Genomic DNA, 19045 nt, shown 5'->3' on the forward strand with positions numbered 1-19045 from the left:
TAGATTGTCTCGTATTGGAGATGGTCATTGCCTAGTATTTGTGGGGCATGAATGTTATTTGCCACTTGTCAGCCTGAGCCTGGATATTGTCAAGATTTTGTTGCATTTAAACATGGACTGCTTCAGCATCTGAGGATTCACAAATGGTGCTGAACATTTTGCAATCATCGGTGAACATTCCCACTGCTGACCTTAGGACAGAAAGAAGGACATTGATGAAGCAGCTGAAGATGGTTGGGCTGAGGACACTACCCTGAGGAACTCCTGCAGAGATGTCCTGGAGCTGAAATGACTAACTTTCAACAAACACAACCATCTTCCTACGTAATAGGAACTGCAGATGCTGGAGAATCTGAGATAACAAGGTGTAGAGCTGGATGAACACAGCAGGCCAAGCAGCATCAGAGGAGCCGGAAGGCTGACGTTTCGGCTTAGACCCTTCTTCAGAAAAGGTTGACGTTTCAGGCCTAGACCCTTCTTCAGACCCTTTTTCTGAAGAAGGGTCTATGTCCAAAACGTCAGCCTTCCTGCTCCTCTGATGCTGCTTGGCCTGTTGTGTTCATCCAGCTTTACAGCTTGTTATCTCATCTTCCTACGTGCCAGGTATGACTCCAACCATTGAAGGGTTTGCCCTTTGACACCCATTGATTTAGATGAATAAGCATTTATATGTCTATATTACTGTCTCTGTATGTCAACTAATTATTGCATCTTGAGTGACTAAGTTTTGCTTAACACTGAACCTATAATTGTGTTTATGAAGAAACTTGATTACTATATATTGTTTAAAAATAAGGTATTTAATTGGTCATATTGGTCACTGGAAAAAAGTGTCGTTATTTTATTTTGTGATCAGTGTTCCTACTAATTGTTTGTTTTATCTATGCAGTCCTCTGAGATCCATGCATAGCAGTGACTTCTGGAACTGGAAATTCACACGCTGATGTGTGGACCCTCAGAGTGACTGCATGTTTACACAGCTCTGCTCTTTAGACAGAGCACTGGTTGTGACCTGAGGAGCAGTGGAACTAAAACAACAATGTACTCCTCCAGCCTCAGTCCTAACACAAGTCAGAAGTACAGCAAATGGGCACTGCAAATGGGCTTGTTGCTTCTGAATACTGGGAGCCAGAAACTGCTCCCAATTCCTGTCATTCTGATGTTGAAAGGTCTGGATGCATGGATACCGAGTTGCTGAATGTGGGCAATAGCCAGATGGTGGTCAATACCTGTGGGACATGGCAGGATAGTGGGAAGAGGAGAAATAACAGAAGAGCTATGCAACAGACAGAGGGAGAAAATAAAAGGGAAAGCGCACGGATGGGAAGACTCCACTTCTGTTGATAATTATTATAAGACACTGTTCACCACACGTGAGCACTTCTATCACATGAAGATATGAACATCATATGATCGTGAAAGTTCCCACTTTGGGCCCAAATCCTACAGTCCCAACTTACAGGCGCTCACAAAGGCTCCTGGACAAAACCTAAATCAGCACCACGCATCAGCCACAAAGAAAATGCGGTTCAAAATCATTGCCAACGCCTATCAAACGAGCACTCATAACTCTGTAATTTGTGATAACAAGTCCACCTTCACATTCCTGTCTCTAAAACTTGTAATCATTCCTCATGCCAACGTCCCTACATCTTACTATTGTATTTTGCCAGTCTCTCTGCCTCATTCTCTCATCCCACTGTCGTTCTGCGTTTTACACGCGTTCTTTCTCTGATCGCTTTCTGTCCGTGGGAGACAAAGGACTGAAGTTTAATTGCAGCTCCGTCCAACTTCCGTGACATATACAGATTTTAAAACATAAACGCCGGCGTGCTTGCATGTCTACAAGCTTAAAACAAACAAACGTGAAACAATCACTGGCTTCTTTGCAGCTCTGACAACCACTCAATTCTCTAGAAGCCGGCTGGAGAATTGGGAGTTTGCTGAGAGGTCTGGCTGGACAGCTCAAACGCACGGTATTCAATGAAAAGTTGCCCCTAGCCAGAGCAGTCGGGTGTTAAAGACTGTCTACCTTCTACCTACCCTAGCGCCAACGGCTCCTCATCCAGCGGCACGAAGCTCAACGCCACTCGCTTCGAAACTGAAAGCAGCTTCTCTCGCAGATTTTTTCCGGGAAACTATATGAAGACTTACAGAAAATCACGTGGCTCCTGACAGCTGGTCTGGAGCCCAAACTAGGTGGGGAGTTGAAGACACAGTGGAGGTGCTTTGTACAGCCCCCCGGGGAGGGTGAGGGGGACTGCAGCGGTTTCGCGAATGACTTTGGAAAATTGACAAGTCCTGCTTACCTGTGACGTTCAGGTGCCCGCAGCTTTCTCAAGCTCACAAGCCATTCGCTCCCAATATTCGCCGAGAAGAAGTTACCACAGTACCGGGCGAAGCTTCATGCTGGGAGGACAATTAAAAACAAAAATCATATCACACTTCCCTTCATCGTCTACTAGTCTGCGCTCGCATGCTAACCAGCATTTAACATCACAGAATCCCTACAGTGTGGAAACAGGCCATTCGGTCCAACAAGTCCACACCGCCCCTCGGAACAGCATCCCACCCGGACCCACCCATCCCCTATCCCTGCATTTCCCCAAGTCTAACCCAAACATCCCTGAACATGGCCAATCCACCTAACCTGCACATCTTTCGACTGTGGGAGGAAACCCACGCAGACACGGGGAGAATGTGCATCCTCCACACAGACAGTCGCCCGAGGGTGGAATCGAACCCGGGTCACTGGCACTGTGAGGCGGCAGTGCTAACCACTGAGCCACCATGCTGCCCTTTAAGTCTCCGATGTGGGCTATAAATCATTCAGAGATAGCAAGAGCTGCAGATGCTAGATACCGTCTTGTTTTTAACATCCGATGTGATTGTTTAGCTCGATTTACTTTCCTCTTTCTGTGTTAGTTCATGTGCACAGTATGATCCTGAACTAGAAGCAGAACATGCTGGAAATACAGTAGGCCAGGCAGCAACAGAGGAGCAAGAAAGTTGACATTGGAGGTCGGGACCCTTCTCCACACTGTGTTAGACCTGACTCCAGTATCGGCAGTTCTTGCTATCTCTGGAAATACAGTGCAGTGCCTTTGCAAAGAGAGAGTCAGCTTTTCAGGAATGCCACTTTTCACCAGAACCTTCACGCTAATATCCCACTGAGATTACTGGACAACCAGAGATACATTGGAAAAGTTATCCACTTAGTCTCATTTCCCTGCACTTTCTCTCTCTACCCGTTCACTTCTCCCTTCAGGGATTGATCCAACTCATTCCTAAAAGTTATTGAGTCAGCTCCCCACCATCTCCCTTCCTGGTGTGTATTGCAGCTCAGAAACACACGCTGCATTTCATTGTCTGTGATTCTTTTGCCAATTACCTCAATTTTGTTCCCACCGATTGTCAGCATTTTCACAAGTGGGACCATTTCCTTCTTAATTACAATTTCAAACCCCTTCCCGATTTTGAATACCTGTGTCAAATCTCCCCAGTTTCTCCATGCTGTCCATGTGACTGAAGTCCTATTACTATCCCATTTTCCTGCATCTCCTCTCAGGTCTTGACACCTTTCTTAAACATTGGTGCCCCCAGAATTAGCATTCATATAGGTTTCATATAGGTTTATTATAACTTCCCTCAGTTTGCACTCATTTTGTCACCTATCCTTTTCCCTTATTAAATGAATCATTTCAGACCCCATATTGTTAAATTTTGTTTGCCATATGTTGTCCCATTTCATTGCTCTATTCTCCTGAAGCACGTTAGAATCCTCTTCGCTGTTTACTTTCCAAGTTTCCAAGTTTTGGTAAACTTTGAAATGATGGCTTTCCTACCCAGGGTAAGATCATTTAAACATATTAAAAAGAGCAGTGATTACCAGCAGTGCCCCAGAAACACCACTATAGGTATTCAAGATCATGCAAAATTGGAGCAGGCATGGTCTATTCAGCCTAATGAACCTGCTCTGCCATTCAATAAAATCACGGCCGATCCAACATTACACATGTCCACTTTCCTGAGTTTTTTCTATAACCCTTGATCCCCCTACTGATCAAGAATCTATCTCCCAGTCTTAAATACATACAAGGAATTCCAAAGACTCACAACCCACTGGGAGATGCAATTCTATCTTATCTCCGTCTTAAGTTTGCCATTCCTTATTCTGAGACTGTGCCCTCTAGCCCCAGACTCTCCCATGAGGGGAAACATCCTCTCAGCGTTTACTCCGTTAAGCCCTGAAGAATTCTGAATACCAGTGGGGAGACCCCCAACCTGTTCAGCTTTTACTCATAAGACAATCCCTCTGTACCAGGAATCATCCGAGCAAAACTTCTCTGAACTGCCCACCAACAGAAAAATACTTTTTCTTAAATATGGAAATGAAAACTGCTCACAGTACTCCAGATGTGGTGTCATCAGCACTACAGATGTGATAAGTCTTCCCTACTCTTATACTCCAAACACCATGAAATAAGAGTCAACATTCCATTAGCCTTCCTGATTACCTGCTGTACCTCTGTGCTAACTTTCTGTGCTTTATGTCCAAGTCCCTTTGTGTTGCAGTTTTTCTCTCTAAGTAGTACTGCTCTTTTGTTCTCCTTCCAAAATGAACACCTTCACATTTTCCTCCATTTACCAACTTACATAACTTGTCAATGTCTCTCTAAACCGTTTGTGTTCCTCTTGTAACCTGCCTTTCCATCTATTTTTGTGTCACCTGCAAATTTGGCTACAGTACATTCGCTTCCTTCCTCCAAGTTATTAATATATATTGTAAACAATTGTGATCCCAGTACTGATCTCTGCAAAACCCCACTGGTCACTGGTTGCCAACTGGACAGAAAACCCCTATTCCCACTTGCTGTTTTCTGCCCATCAGCCAATTCTCAATCAATGCAAATATACTACCTCCAACACTGTGGGCTCTTATCTTACCTTTTGTGAGGTACCTTGTTGAATACCTTCTGGAGGTCCAAATACATCTGAAGGTTCCCCTCTATCCACTCTGTTTAAGATTTGCTCGAAAAACTGTAATAAATTAGTAGGACATGATTTGCCTTACATGCTGACTCTGCTTGACTAAATTATGATTTTCCAAATGTGCTGCTATTATTTCCTTAATTGTTGATTCCCACGTTTTTCCAAAAATAGATTTTAGGCTAATCAGTTAATCAGCTGCTTTTTGCCTCCCTCCCTTTTGGAATAGGAGTATCACATTGGCAATTTCCAATCCTCTGCTACTTCTCCAGAATCCAATTTTTGGCAAACGGCCTGTTCCTATTTCTTATGGTCTTATAGAAGGCCATTGTTATTTTCCACTAACCTTGCTGCCTGCTGTTGTGTTGGTGAACCAGACTGAATTTTATAAAGCAGACTGAATGTCACTCCTCCATTCAGAAGAAGCATTTAATCTCCTTTGGCTACATCTCTCCCAAATGATCCCTTGTGGGTTTAGGAATGCAAGATGATAGGGGTCACAGGACATAGCATATATCCTTCTTCTCCAAATGGAACCAATTTAAGGTACAAATTCCAGAATCCACAAACATAAAATTTAACTAGCCTTTAGGGTAAGTTCCAACACATCCAAATTATACAAGTCAGTGCTTAAAATGCCTCTCATTACCTACCATGCCCTGGAATATTTTTCCATGCGTTGCCTACTTATGGTGATACCAGCCCAAGCCTTGCTATTGTATGGCATATTCACCCAAATCTTATCTTTCCATAATGAATCACTGTAAGTCCAATATTTCTGTCACATATCACATTAACATCTTTGTATGGTAGACAACCAAACATTGTCTTTCAACTTAATAAATGTGTACTTATTTATCTTATTAAGGTTTATTTATAATGGAAATTTATCTTATTAAAGCGTAGTCAACATGGAAATAAAATAGTTTACTTCAACAAAATATTTTCTGAGTTAGTAGCGAGAAAGAGGAACAGATATCTTATAAGTGCATTTGGTCTAAATCCATTTATATTGTTGACTGAGGTTCAAACTTTTTAATGGCCTGCACTTTGCCACTAGAATGAGGATGAGGCAATCAGCATTCAATGTAATTAAGGAGTAAACTGAACAACAATATTTGGTATCTGCACATGCACAGTTAAACATGGGTGTCAGAAGGCTGATTTTCTGACCCTGCTCCTTCACAAGCTTTAACACACCGGTACCTGGTCAATAGTCTCAGCATTCAGACACATGAAGGTATGAAGTTGTGGTATTTTACCCAATAGGTAACTAAAGAACATGCCAGGAAAGGTTGCAGCTTTGCCAGTCAAGCCTATGTGATTTTTTTTTAAGAGTGCATGAACAGAAGTAGACCATTCAGCCCATACCAATCCTCTGAACAGCATCCCACCCAGACCTATTCCCCTATCCCATCCCTGCAACTCAGCATTTCCCATGGCTAATCCACCTGGCTTGCATACCATTGGCAATTTAAAACAGCCAATCCACATATCCTGTATATCTTTGGACTGTGGGAGGAAACCCACAGATACATGGGGGAGAATGTGCAAATTCCATACAGACAGTCACCCGATGGTGGGATTGAACCAGGGTCCCTGGTGCTGTGAAGCAACAATGCTAACCACTAAGCCACCCGAATGTATTCAATAATTGAGCTTCCACAGCTCAGAGTAGAGAATTCCAAAGAGTGATTCCAAATAATTCCAAAGAAGCCTTCTGATCTCATTTCTTAAGCAGGCTACCCCTCATTGTAACTGATTCTTAACTGCCCTCTGGGCAATTAGGGATGGGCAATAAATGCTGGCCTGGCCAGTGAGACCCTCATCCCTTGAATGAACAAAAAAAATCCTGAGATTATGTCCCTTGATTTTAAACTCACCAGCTGGGGAAAATATCTCATCTACATCCACCAGGTAAGAATTTTGTAAGTTTAGATGAGATCATCCCTTATTCTTTGATACTCGGGGAAATACGTACTGAATCTGCTTAATTTCTTCTCATAACATATTCTCACCATCCCAGGGACTAATATGGTTGCACTACCTCTATGGCAAGTGTATCCCTCCTCAGATAACTGGACCAAATCTGTACACAATACTCCAAATGAAGTCTCAGAAAGACTCTATACAATTGCCACAAGACATCTTCACTTCTGTACTCTACTCTCCTTGCGATGGAGGCAGCATTGTATTGGCCTTCCAAATTGCTTGCTGCATGTGAATGAACTGAAACATGAACAGGGACACTCAGGTCCTTTTTACACCCGTACTTCCCATCCACTCACCGTTTAGGAAATATTCTGCTTTTTTCTGGGGCTTTTTTCTAACAAAGTGAATAACTTTACATTTATTCATATAATATTCATTTTGCAATGTTCCAGGCCATTCACTTATCTTGTCCAAGTCCACTTGAAACCACCTTGTAAACTCTTCACAAATTACATTCCCTCCCACTTTTGGTGCCATCAGCAAATTTGGAGATATTACATTTGGTCCCATATATAAATCATTTCTATGGATTGTGAATATCTGTGAATCTTATACCCCATGAGTAACAACCTGCTATCCTGAGAATGACCTATTTATTCCCACTCTTTGCTTACATTGTGCTAACCAATTCTTAATTCATCCCTGTATATTATCTCCAATACCGTGCTCTCTAATCGTACTCAGTAGCGTCCTCTGTGGGACCTGATAAAAAGCTTTCTGAATCTCCAAATACATACATCCACTTGTTCTCCTTTATCAATACTCAAGTAACACCCTCCGACACATTTATCAAACATGATTTCCCCTTCATAAATTCATGTTGATTCTGCTGAATTTTACCATTCTTTTCTAAATGTGTATCATTAGGATATGAGCATTGCTAAAGTGGCCAGAATTTTTCACATATCCCTAATTGTCCGTCAGAAGGTGTGGGCGAGCTGCCTTCTTGAATCACTGCATTCCTTGTGCTGTGAACTCTTCCATAGTATTGTAAGGGATTGAGCTCCACAATTTTAATCCAGTTACAGTGAAAGCACAGGGATATAGTTGGTGATGGAATACTTTCCACTTATGTGGATGAGTGGAGCTCCAAAATCATTTAAGAAGCATGATGTCTTCCAAACCAAAGCAGCCTGTTTTATAGTATTATCAAATAAAGTTTCTGTCACTGAAAACTAAACAAATGAGGAGTCTCCATCCTTTATATATTAATTATTGTTAGAGATATTTTAGAACATAAAATTAGTGATATTCAAACTTATTTTTTTGTCTCTTTTATTTGTCACTGTTAATTTCATCTTAATTTTCTTTTATTTATTGCATTTTCTAAATATGATTTTACATTGAATTAAACATTCCAATTTACAATTCCTGGTTTGGATTCTACATTTATAGATTCTGCAATTTGGTCGAATCAATAAGCTCTTTCTACAATGGTCATACACAACTAGATGCCACATATCAGAACCTTTATAACCCTCAGTCTTTGGGCAACTGTACATGTAATGAATATTGTTACAATTGTAGTAAAAATGGAGAGCGGTATTCAACACTTACCATCTTCATGGAGTATAAAATGGGTTAAAAATATCAAATACAGATCTAAATTGGCTGCAATGATCACCTGACTAGGTTGAACCACACTCACAAAGTCAACAGTAACGAGGATTGATCGGAGCCAAAATGAACATCATTATGAAAAGACATTGAAACTCAAATCAAGTTCTCCTATATTTAAACATCTTTCTGGAAGTTAAATGTTGAGATGAAAGGTCATATATAGCTTTAAACAAAATGATGATCAAGTTCAAGAATATACAAAGGAACCTTGATCAACAGCTGCTTCTGAGCAGTAGGGCAGGAAGAAGGAGAAATTGATTTGCATTCAAGAATTATGGGACTTTTTCACTGGGGCGTAGGAGGTTGAGAGATGACCTTATAGAAGTTTATAAAATCATGAGGGTAATAGATAGGGTTAATGGCAGGTGTCTTTTGCCTAGAATGGGGGATTTCAAGACCAGGGAGCACATTTTTAAGGTGAGAGGAGAGAGATTTAAAAAAGACATGAAAGGCAAGTTTTTCACACAGCGGGTTGTTTGCATGTGGAATGAACTTCCTGAGGAAGTGGTGAATGAGGGCACAATTACAAGATTTAAAAGATATTTGGATAAGTACATGAATAGGAAAGGTTTGTAGGGATATAGGCTAGGAGCAGGCAGGTGGAACTAGTTTAGTTTGGGATTATGTTCAGTGTGGACTGGTTGGACTGAAGGATGTGTTTCCGTTCTATATAACTCTATAAGTGGAAGATATTCTCTGTCTCTCTCTTTGAAGCTCAGTCTCAAAAGTCTATACAATAATTGCAGGGACAAAGCAACTTGGGACAACAATTGTGCACAAAGAACTCAAGATTAATCCAGCTTTGCCACTCCTGAGGAAACAGGACAACAACCATTGGGACTCAGGTTTCACTCAAATACTCGAAAACAGTTAAATTGCAACCACTTGTGCCTTTCTGTCTGTACAACCATCCTCCCCACATGTAGTTTGAAACGTTATTACCTGTGCTGTGTTTGATATCATGGTTTCCTGTTTTACTTTGGATCAACAGATAATAAAACTCCCCTCTCTTTGATTTAAGAAAACATTAGAACTGGTTCCCCTTCGTTTTTGACCTGGTTAGCTAAGTTTAACCAAAGGATAATACTCCATGTCCGAAAGAAATATAAATGTTGGTTGCAACTGACCTAGTGGGGGTTAAAAAGAGGAGAGCTGATCACCCCTCCTCACCTGGTCATAGCAGCATTAAGCACTATATGTTCACCATCCAACTTCAAAATCCTGACCAACGTTCTTCATACATTCAGAGGTTATAAAGAATGATGAGGCATAGCATATATATATTGATGTTCAGCAGGTGCCAATCACAAGGTTATATTTGAGCTCTTATTCAACATTGGTCTGTTTCTATTTAAGCTTCCTCAACAACTTTACTTGTCCCTCATTCCCCTTAATGTGGTGTATTTGAGGTTTATTGCACAAGAAACCTCTATCCCTACAACCTTTCTTTCCTGATATTCTCAGTGCGAGATTATTGATTCAATATGTGGCTACCTGAGTAATTTAGGATTTGCTTGCACAACAGGTTCAGCATTAAAGTCATGTGTGTAGTGGTATTACAGAGCTAAAGCTAGCCAGAGTAGAGCATCCTTGTCCAGACAGGCTCCTTCTGCTTTGCTCCGGTGACTGGAGAAACCATAAGTCAGGATTCAGGAACATTTTGCACATTGGTGTGATGTGAAACCAGCACAGTGGTAGTCTAGAACCATACATGGTGTAAATTTGAAGTAAGGTCATGGTCACTAAATGTGCCAACAAAAAACTTGAAGCTTTCAGACCATAGGCTGATTCCCCAATCAGGAATGTCCAGTGAAAACCTACGTCTTACAGATAATGATCCTTAAGTCAGGAGCACTTGATCCATAATTTCTCAGCAGTACCCCTTACAATCTCCAGTTTTACAGATGGATTATTACATAATCTTACATAGAATTTACAGCACAAAAAGAGATCATTTGGTTCAGTAGGTCAATGCTCATGCATAGTTCAACATAAGCTTCTTCCCAGCTTTCTTCATACAATCCCTCCAATGTATTTCCCTCATATATTCTATGTAGTTTTCAACATCACCATAACATATAATCATAGACTCCCTACAGTGTGGAAGCAGGCCATCTGGCCCATGGAGACCACAACAATCCTCTGAAGAGCATCAACCCAGACCCAAACCCCAGCCCATAATTCTGTATTTCCCATGGCCAATCCACCTAACCTGCACATCTTTGGACTGTGCGAGGCAACTCATGCAGACACAGGGACAACATGCAAACTCCATACGGATAGTTGCCCAAGGCTGGAATCAAACCCACATCACTGGTGCTGTGAAACAACAGTGCGAACCACTGAGCCACCATACCAACCCATATATGGCAAATCTTATTTCCAAAAGGACTTCATTGACTCCAAAACAATTTGGGGAACTGTGTTATCATGAAAGCCATTATATAAATGTTAATTATTAATGTTGCTGGTCTGTGTCTGTGATAATTTTTTTTTCTATATCTGCATTATAGGAATTAAGGGAAACCATTCTGCTTATGATTATTAAATATATCATCTAGTTGTTTGAGATTGGAAAATAAAGCATATTTTTCTCTTTCTTTTAATCCCATCCTTTTGTATTTATTATTTCCCTTGATGTATATGATTATTTGCTATTTTAACCAAATTCACTTTATGGGTTCTGAGTAATACTATTGTCCATCCCTAACTTCCCTTATGAAAGTATTATCAGCTGCCTTCTAATGTACAATTCTTTGACATGTTAGTTAAATGTTAACTGCATTATTGTTCTACGCAGATCAGATACCAATGGCAGATTTCCTAGTGTTATAGAGGTCCATGGCACAGAGAAAGGTCTTTTGGCCCATTGAATCTACACCAATCAAAAACAGCCATCTAACTATTCTAATCCCATTTTCCAGCACTTAGCTCATAGTCTTGTATGCCTTGGTTTTGCAAGCACACATCTGAATACTTCTTCAATATTATGAAAGCTTCTCCCTCTACCATCCTTACAGGCAGTGAATTCCTGATTCCAACCACCCTCTTAGTGATTTTCTTTTCCTCAAAGCCCCTCTAAACCTCCTGCCCTTGACCTCAAAACTATGCTCCTTGTCATTGATCCCACACCAGGGGGAAAGTTTCTTTCTGCCAACCCTCTCTATGCCCCTCATAATGTTATACATCATAGTCATGTGCCCCACTCTCAGTCTCCTCTGCTCCAAGGAAAACAACATTAATAAATTTCCTTCCACAAAGGGGCATTAGTGAACTACGCAAGTTGTTCATAACAATCCAATAGTTTCATTTTCAGCATACAGAAACTTCTCAATTATTTAGAGTTTTGGAGTTATACATGGAAACAGACCCTTTGGTCCAACCAGCCCAAGCTGACCATGTTCCCAAACTAAACTAGTCCCACTTGCCTGCATTTGGTTCATATCCCTTCAAACCTTCCCTATTCATATACTTATCCAAATGTCTTTTAAATGTTGTAACTGTACTGGCATCCACCACTTCCCCTGACAGTTTATTCCACACACAAACCACTCTCTGTGTAAAAAAGTTGTCCTCATGTCTTTTTTTAAAACTTTCTCCTCTCACCTTAAAAATATGCCCGTTATTTTGAACTCCCCCACCCTAGGGAAACAGACCTTGGCTATTCACCTTATCCATGCCCCTTATGATTTTATAAACTTCTATAAGGTCACCCCTCAGCCTCCGACACTCCAGGGAAAATAGCCCCAGCCTATTCAGCCTCTCCCTCCAACCCTGGCAACATTGTTGTAAATCTTATCTACGCTCTTTCAAGTTTAACAACATCTTTCCTATAGCAGGGAGATAAGAATTGAACACGGTATTTCAAAAGTGGCCTAATCGATGTACTGCACAGCTGCAACATGACTTCCCAACTCCTATACTCAATGCAATGACCAATAAAGGCAAGCATACCAAACACCATCTCCATTCCCCTGTCTAGCTGTGACTCCACATTCAAGGAACCATGAACCCGTACTCCAAGGTCTCCTTGTTTGGTAACATTGCCCAGGACCCCACCATTAAGTCCTCCCCTGATTTGCCTTACCAAAATGTAACACTTCACGTTCATTTAAATTAAACTCCGTTTGCCTTGTCCAACATTACCGTGCTAATCACTCAAACCAGCTCTGCTGGTCATTGGCATGCCTGATAATAGAGTGTTGAACCAACTGTTATATTTGGAACTCTATCCTAATATAAAATTCCCAGGTGAACAGCGAAAACACTTTAGGGATGTTCTTGAAGAGGTTTAACAGCCGCCGGTTTGTGTCTGACCTAAAATTGACTCAATTCGAAAGGTACCAAACACATAGAGAGACTTCAAGTATGTGTAGAGTCAAAGTCAAGGCATCAGAGGGAGCACACTAACCTCTAAACAATCCACCTATCCCCCTCCCCCGACATGTGGCAGAGCCTGTAGGAGCAAATTGCTGGGATCTGTACTAAAAACAACAAATGCTGGATATCACAGTGTGTCAAGCAGCATCCGTGGAGCGAGAGCAAGCTAACGTTTCGAACATAGACGACTCTAAATTAATTTAAATCCTGTCCCCTCCAAACTTCTCGTCAGCTCTGCTGAGTCACCTAGACTCAAAACGTTAGGTGGCTCTCTCTCCATGGATGTGGCAGGATCTGCACTGGTTCCTCCAAAAAGGGACGAAAGTTCTCCTGGATCCCCAGGGACTAAGAAAGATTGTTCATCGTTAATGATTAAACACTCTATTCTAATTTGCTCTACCTGTTTCAGACCACATGGCTCAGCAAGGATTCTCCAATCGGATTAGTTTGCAGAAATATACCGTCATTTGCCCTGATCCCGAATTCACCGTAAACAGTTTTTAATAGACAGATTTCTCTTAACTTCGGGTGTCAGTGCTGCACCAATTCTATGTCTCAAAGGTGCGAACACAATCTGAGATTGGTTCTGGCGTTGCGTCTTCTATCAATGCAGCGACGCAATTCCCAGGCACAGCATCACCTCGCCGATTTAACTCTGAACTGGCCTCTCGGCAGAATCTCACCGTTAATAAAGAACAAAAAAAAAGTAGGCAAAAGCACAGAAATGATTCGTATGTAGTTTTGACAAGAAGTGAAACTGAAAGTAGCTGCTACGTTACAATAAACTGTGGCATCAGCAAAAGGAGAAATGTTCAAACAACTAAATGCCGCTAGGATTTAGGTGCTCAGTTGTACCATTGTACTTCACAGCAAGGTGAGACAGTCTCGTGACCCCTTTCACTGTATGACGAGCCCAAGTAATGGTGAAATACAAGGAATCCTGGCAAATAAATATCTCCTCAAGTCTCCTCAGTATCAAACTCCTCACCGCCACTGGCATTGTTAGGTTACATACCTTCCCTGTGCAAGATTCCAATGTGTCCCTTGTCTCCAACGCACCGTGTTATTTTTCTATCCAGTAAAGTTCAAAACTGATGCATTCTCTCCTATCACTCATTACTAATTAAAAACAGATTTGTTGCTGCGATGAGTTTTACACAAAATATTAGCGAGGTCAAAGGCGCGCTGTGAATCAAAGTAACTTCCGAGAATCACTTTCTCGATTTTGCGAATAGTTTCCATTTTATTCTGTCTTTAGCCGAAGGCTTTCCACTCGTAACTGGCAAGAACTGAATTGATCTCCTTTGAGGCAAATGCTCAGTACAAATCGAAGAACGATCAGAATCACAAGAGAGTTTGAAAGTCAACTCCCAAAACACTTGCTCTCATTCTCTCTCTGAGTTCTCCCTACGCGTTTCTTCTTCCAATGCTAAATTGTTACCCATTAGGTTAAATCTTTATCAAGCCAATTTTAAATTGCCCCTGATATTCGCCATTTTGCCCATAGGTTGTTTGTTTGAAGGTATAACTTCAGCATTGTGATGAAAGTTTAACTCCTCTTCACGGGACATTCAGAGTCTCTGAGTTCAAACATTTACAAGCCTCCTACTTCCACCCACACACATCCAAACGCATACACCCAGTGCGGTTTTGAAGAAGGAACTCCACAGATGCTGCGAGATCTGCTGAGTTTCTCCAGTACTCTGTCGCTGTTTCATATTTCCTGCAGCCACAGTTGATTGTATTATCTACTTTAGAAGAAATTTGGTTTGTCTTCGGAGAACTGGGAAAAAAAATCAAAAACTAAACAGCAGCTGCAGAGCATACTACATAAAAGGGCATCTGAAGATGAATGTGGTTCATACACCCATAAACCGTCAAGGATGCACAGCACTCTCCAGCAGTTCCTAGCTGGATGCTGGTGTCAAACACACGGAATGTGTTACCACTCCAGATTGTATATATATTTAAAGTGAGTGTGTTGAGAGCCTCAGAACATAGCAGAAAATGATGCAAATCACAGAGCGACTTGAGACCAGTTAAATCACCGTCCGACATTGCAAAAGATATTTGCTGTAACGGACGAGATGGGACGGTGAAAGTTCATATGGAAATACAAGGTTTTCTTGTACTTTCCAAATGATGAACATTGATTCCCTAATGGGATCGGTAATGTGAGCTGGATGGATATAAATATGGAATTTCTTCAAAGTAATGTTGGTCCAAGATATTATATCCATGCATTTTGCCCCGGTCACCCCAATGTTGTTATTGCAGATATTTACAAAGCAATAAAAACCTGAAAGAATCGTTCTGAAGAAGGGTCACCGGACCCGAAACGTTAACTCTGATTTTTTCTTCACAGATGCTGCCAGGCCTGCTGAGCTTTTTCAGCAACTTTGTTTTTGTTCCTGATTTACAAAGCAATCACTATCTCAATTGTTACAATTGTGAAGTGCGGGAAATGCAGGAGATGCGTTTGAGGGTATTATGAATTACGGGCCCCCCCCCCCCCCCCCCCACCTTGATCAACGGGTGAACACGAATAGGCACCTTCTGAGGAGCAAATGTCAATTTTAAAACCTGCTACCAGTCCCTGCGATCAAACTCTAATCAACTAAGCCACTCCAATGGTCAGACTCTGTAAGCACATCATGAACTGTCCTTACAACTATAATCGATTAAATGTGGAGCTAGAGAACACAGCAGCTCATACAGGATCTGAGGTGCAGGAAAGTCGATATTTTGGGTGGGGGCCCTTCATCAGGCTTGGGAGGGAGAAGGGAGCTCAGAGATAAATAGAGGGAGGAGCTGGGGCCGGGGAAGGTAGGTGGGATGGTGATAGGTGGATGCAGTTAGGGGGTTGTGGAGATTGGTCAGTGGAGAGGGTGTGGTGGATAGTTGAGAAGGAAGATGGACAGGTTAGGTCAGACCAAGGAAGCGGGGATGAGAGGGAGGGCTGGACGTGAGATGAGGCCAGGCGATTCGCGGAGCCCCTGCGCTCTGTACGCTCCAGTCAACACCACCTTCAAGCTGCCTGCCATTTCAACCCCCCCCTCCACTCCCTTGGTGACATGTCCATCCTGGGCCTCCTCCAATGTCACAATGAGGCCACACGTAAACTGGAGGAACAACACCTAATATTCTGCCTGGGGAGCTTACAGCCGAATGGCCTCAACATAGAGTTCACCAGCTTCAAAATCTCCCCACCCATGGCCTCATCCCATGTCCAACCTTCCCTCTCATCCCTACCTACCCATCTTCCTTCTCACCTATCTGCCCCTCCCTTCCCACTGACCTATCTCCACAACCGCCTGGTAGACAACAGGAGGCTAGAAGAACACAGCAGGCTAGGCAGCATCTGGAGGAAAGGAGCAGTCAACGTTTCGGGTATTACACTTCTGCAGGACTGTAGGATCCTGAAGAAGGGTAATACCTGAAATATTGACTGCTCCTTTCTTCCAGATGCTGCCTGGTCTGCCGTGTTCTTCCAGCCTCCTGTTTGGTTACCTTGGACAACAGCATCTCCAGTTTTTTGACTCCAAAACCCTCTACCTACATCCACCTATCACCATCCCACCTACCTTTCCCCAGTCCCCCCCCCTCCCTCTACTTATTTTGAAGTCCCTTCCCCCTCCCAGTCCTGTTGAAGGGTCCCGCCCCGAAAAGTCGACTTTCCTGCTCCCCTGATACTGCCTGACCTGCTGTGTTCCTCTAGCTCCACATTGCATCGAGTCTGACTTCCAGCATCTGCACTTCGTGCCATCTCACTGTCTCAATCGTTATTTGGTTTCCAGGAAGCTGACAAGGAACGCTGCAATGCAGTTTTGTTCCGCCTTCTCCATTGCTGACCGCTGACGGGAAAGGCAGATGAAGCTGAATCCACCATTCACTGCTCTAATGCATCAGCCCTGCACCAGAGTCAGAACTGACCCTCCAGTCAAACTCCATTCCAAACACTCAATGTTACATTCGAACCCTCTGAAACTTACTGAACGCACACCGACTGAACAGGGATTCCCACTGCAGAATTAACAGTGATCTCTAACAGTGACCACATACACCAAAACATTACCACACTGTCGTCGTATCAGAATGTGAATACACCTTGCTGCGGCTACTTTTTATCAAGCAAGCGCCCGGATAGTAACCTTCTCCTTTCAATGGAACTAAAATACATTGTAACAATAAATATCGGAGCACCGTGTTTATGAACCGTTGAATATAACTTTAAAAATGAAGTGAGATGCAAATATTTAACGGTGAATATAATTACAGGCAACAGGGCGGAAGATTAGAACTGCAAATGAAGTCGAACATTTCGGACAGCGGATTACGAGAGAGAAATTAAACTGGACAACTATTCACAAAGACCCAGGGAGATCAGAGATACTGTTAGGTGAAATATTCAGAGATTGTTTCCCATAGAGTCATTTGAATGAGGAACATCAATGACCAACTCAAGCACAAATATTACCGGAACGTACTGCTGCCTATGCCTAATCCTACTCTACTACTCACTCTTAAACCACAAGGGTTCAATTTGAGTCCTCGTCAGTATGATCCCACCAAGTTATATTGGTTAGACAGCTGAAAATGAGGCGGACGATATGCCTTTCAATCTTAGACAACAAGGTGCAGAGCTGGATGAACACAGCAGGCCAAGCAGCAGCGTTTCGGGCCTAGACCCTTCCCTCTGGGCATTGCCCAATGTGACAGAGCCGAGACATGGCCTGTGTCCTTCTGGAATATGCTTTTGCAGAGCAGGTTGACCAAGAGATGCAGCGGTTTTCTGAAAAAGGTCCATCACATCCGCTCTGAGTTTTTCAATGGGGAGTGGGCACCATCTAAGGGGCCCCTTGAACCACTGTGCACGGAGGAGGAGGCTGCTGTGTAGAAACGCCCTTGTTAAATCCCTGACAAAGTGTGCATTGTAAATGCTCAGCAGGTCTGGTAGAGTCTGTAAAGAAAAAAATCAGAGTTAGTGATTCGGGTTCGGTGACCCCCGTTCAGAGGAAGTTTCACCGGACCCGAAACGTTAACTCTGATTTTTTTCTTCACAGATGCTGCCTGACCTGCTGAGCTTTTCCAGCAACTTCAGTTTTTCTTCCTGGTTTACAGCATTCGCAGTTCTTTCGGGTTTTGTTTTAATTGTGCATTGTCAATGTCAGGAGAAGTGTGATGACATTCAAGTACATCAGCAGCGGGAACATGCTTTATAGGGAGAGGAGTTGAACTCTCCCCGTCTGTAATGATGGTTTGAAATGCACTTCTACACGTTTCATGGGTGAGAATGCTCTTTTCCCTTTGGAAAGCCAGATTAAAGTGAAGGGTTCAGCAAGGTACAAATGCTGGAAAGGTAAGCGCCCATTCAGATCAAATCGAACATCTCGACTCCCTCTCAAAGAGGCCTACTCACAAACCAGGAGCTAATGTAGGGCATTGAGCAAAGGTTAAGGTGCCAACAGATGCTGGAGTGGCCTGAAGTTTACGGGCTGTTAACACTTGGTTCTGCTGAAGGTGGAGGCGATTCAATGGTATAATGCCCGCCGGGGAACAGCCCTGCACCAGGAATTTAAGCATAAATGGAGGCTTGGGAATATTTGAACCAGGGAAGCTGGATTCTCAGTCTGGGGGTGACCGAGGGCTCCATGATCAGATAGCCTGAGTCCAATACATTGTGATTTACGGATCCTGGATTACAATGGAATCAAATCCCACGAGAAGACCCGGGTGCGGTTGTCAGTGAAGTCTAAAATGCTATTGACCTCCCCGCTGTTCAACAATGTGTTCCATCTCTCCTGTTCACGGCCCAGGCTGAAGAGGGGAAGAGATAGTAGGAACTGCAGATGCTGGAGAATCTGAGATAACAAGGTGTAGAGCTGGATGAACACAGCAGGCCAAGCAGCATCAGAGGAACAGGAAGGCTGACGTTTAGGGCCTAGACCCTTCTTCAGAAGCTCTACACCTTGTTATCACAGTCTGAGCTGTGTTGAGTGTTTGATCGTGTTCTGTTTCCAAATTGAGCAGGGTGGGTGGACAACCTGTTTTCTGGTAGCAGCAA

The 19045-nt window shown here is 42.7% G+C and overlaps 1 protein-coding gene across 1 annotated transcript in view; it reads right to left on the reverse strand.

The window, feature by feature from the left end:
- nlrc5 (NLR family, CARD domain containing 5) overlaps positions 1 to 19045 on the reverse strand; it is a 318897-nt gene that overhangs the window by 290075 nt on the left and 9777 nt on the right. Inside the window, exon 2 of the mRNA XM_048606000.1 lies at positions 2310 to 2409. The gene's annotated coding sequence lies outside the window, so the exon portion shown is untranslated. The remainder of the gene's footprint in view (positions 1 to 2309; positions 2410 to 19045) is intronic.

This window comes from Rhincodon typus, chromosome 15 (genome assembly GCF_021869965.1).
Source record: "Rhincodon typus isolate 14 chromosome 15, sRhiTyp1.1, whole genome shotgun sequence".
Taxonomy (NCBI): Eukaryota; Metazoa; Chordata; class Chondrichthyes; order Orectolobiformes; family Rhincodontidae; genus Rhincodon; species Rhincodon typus.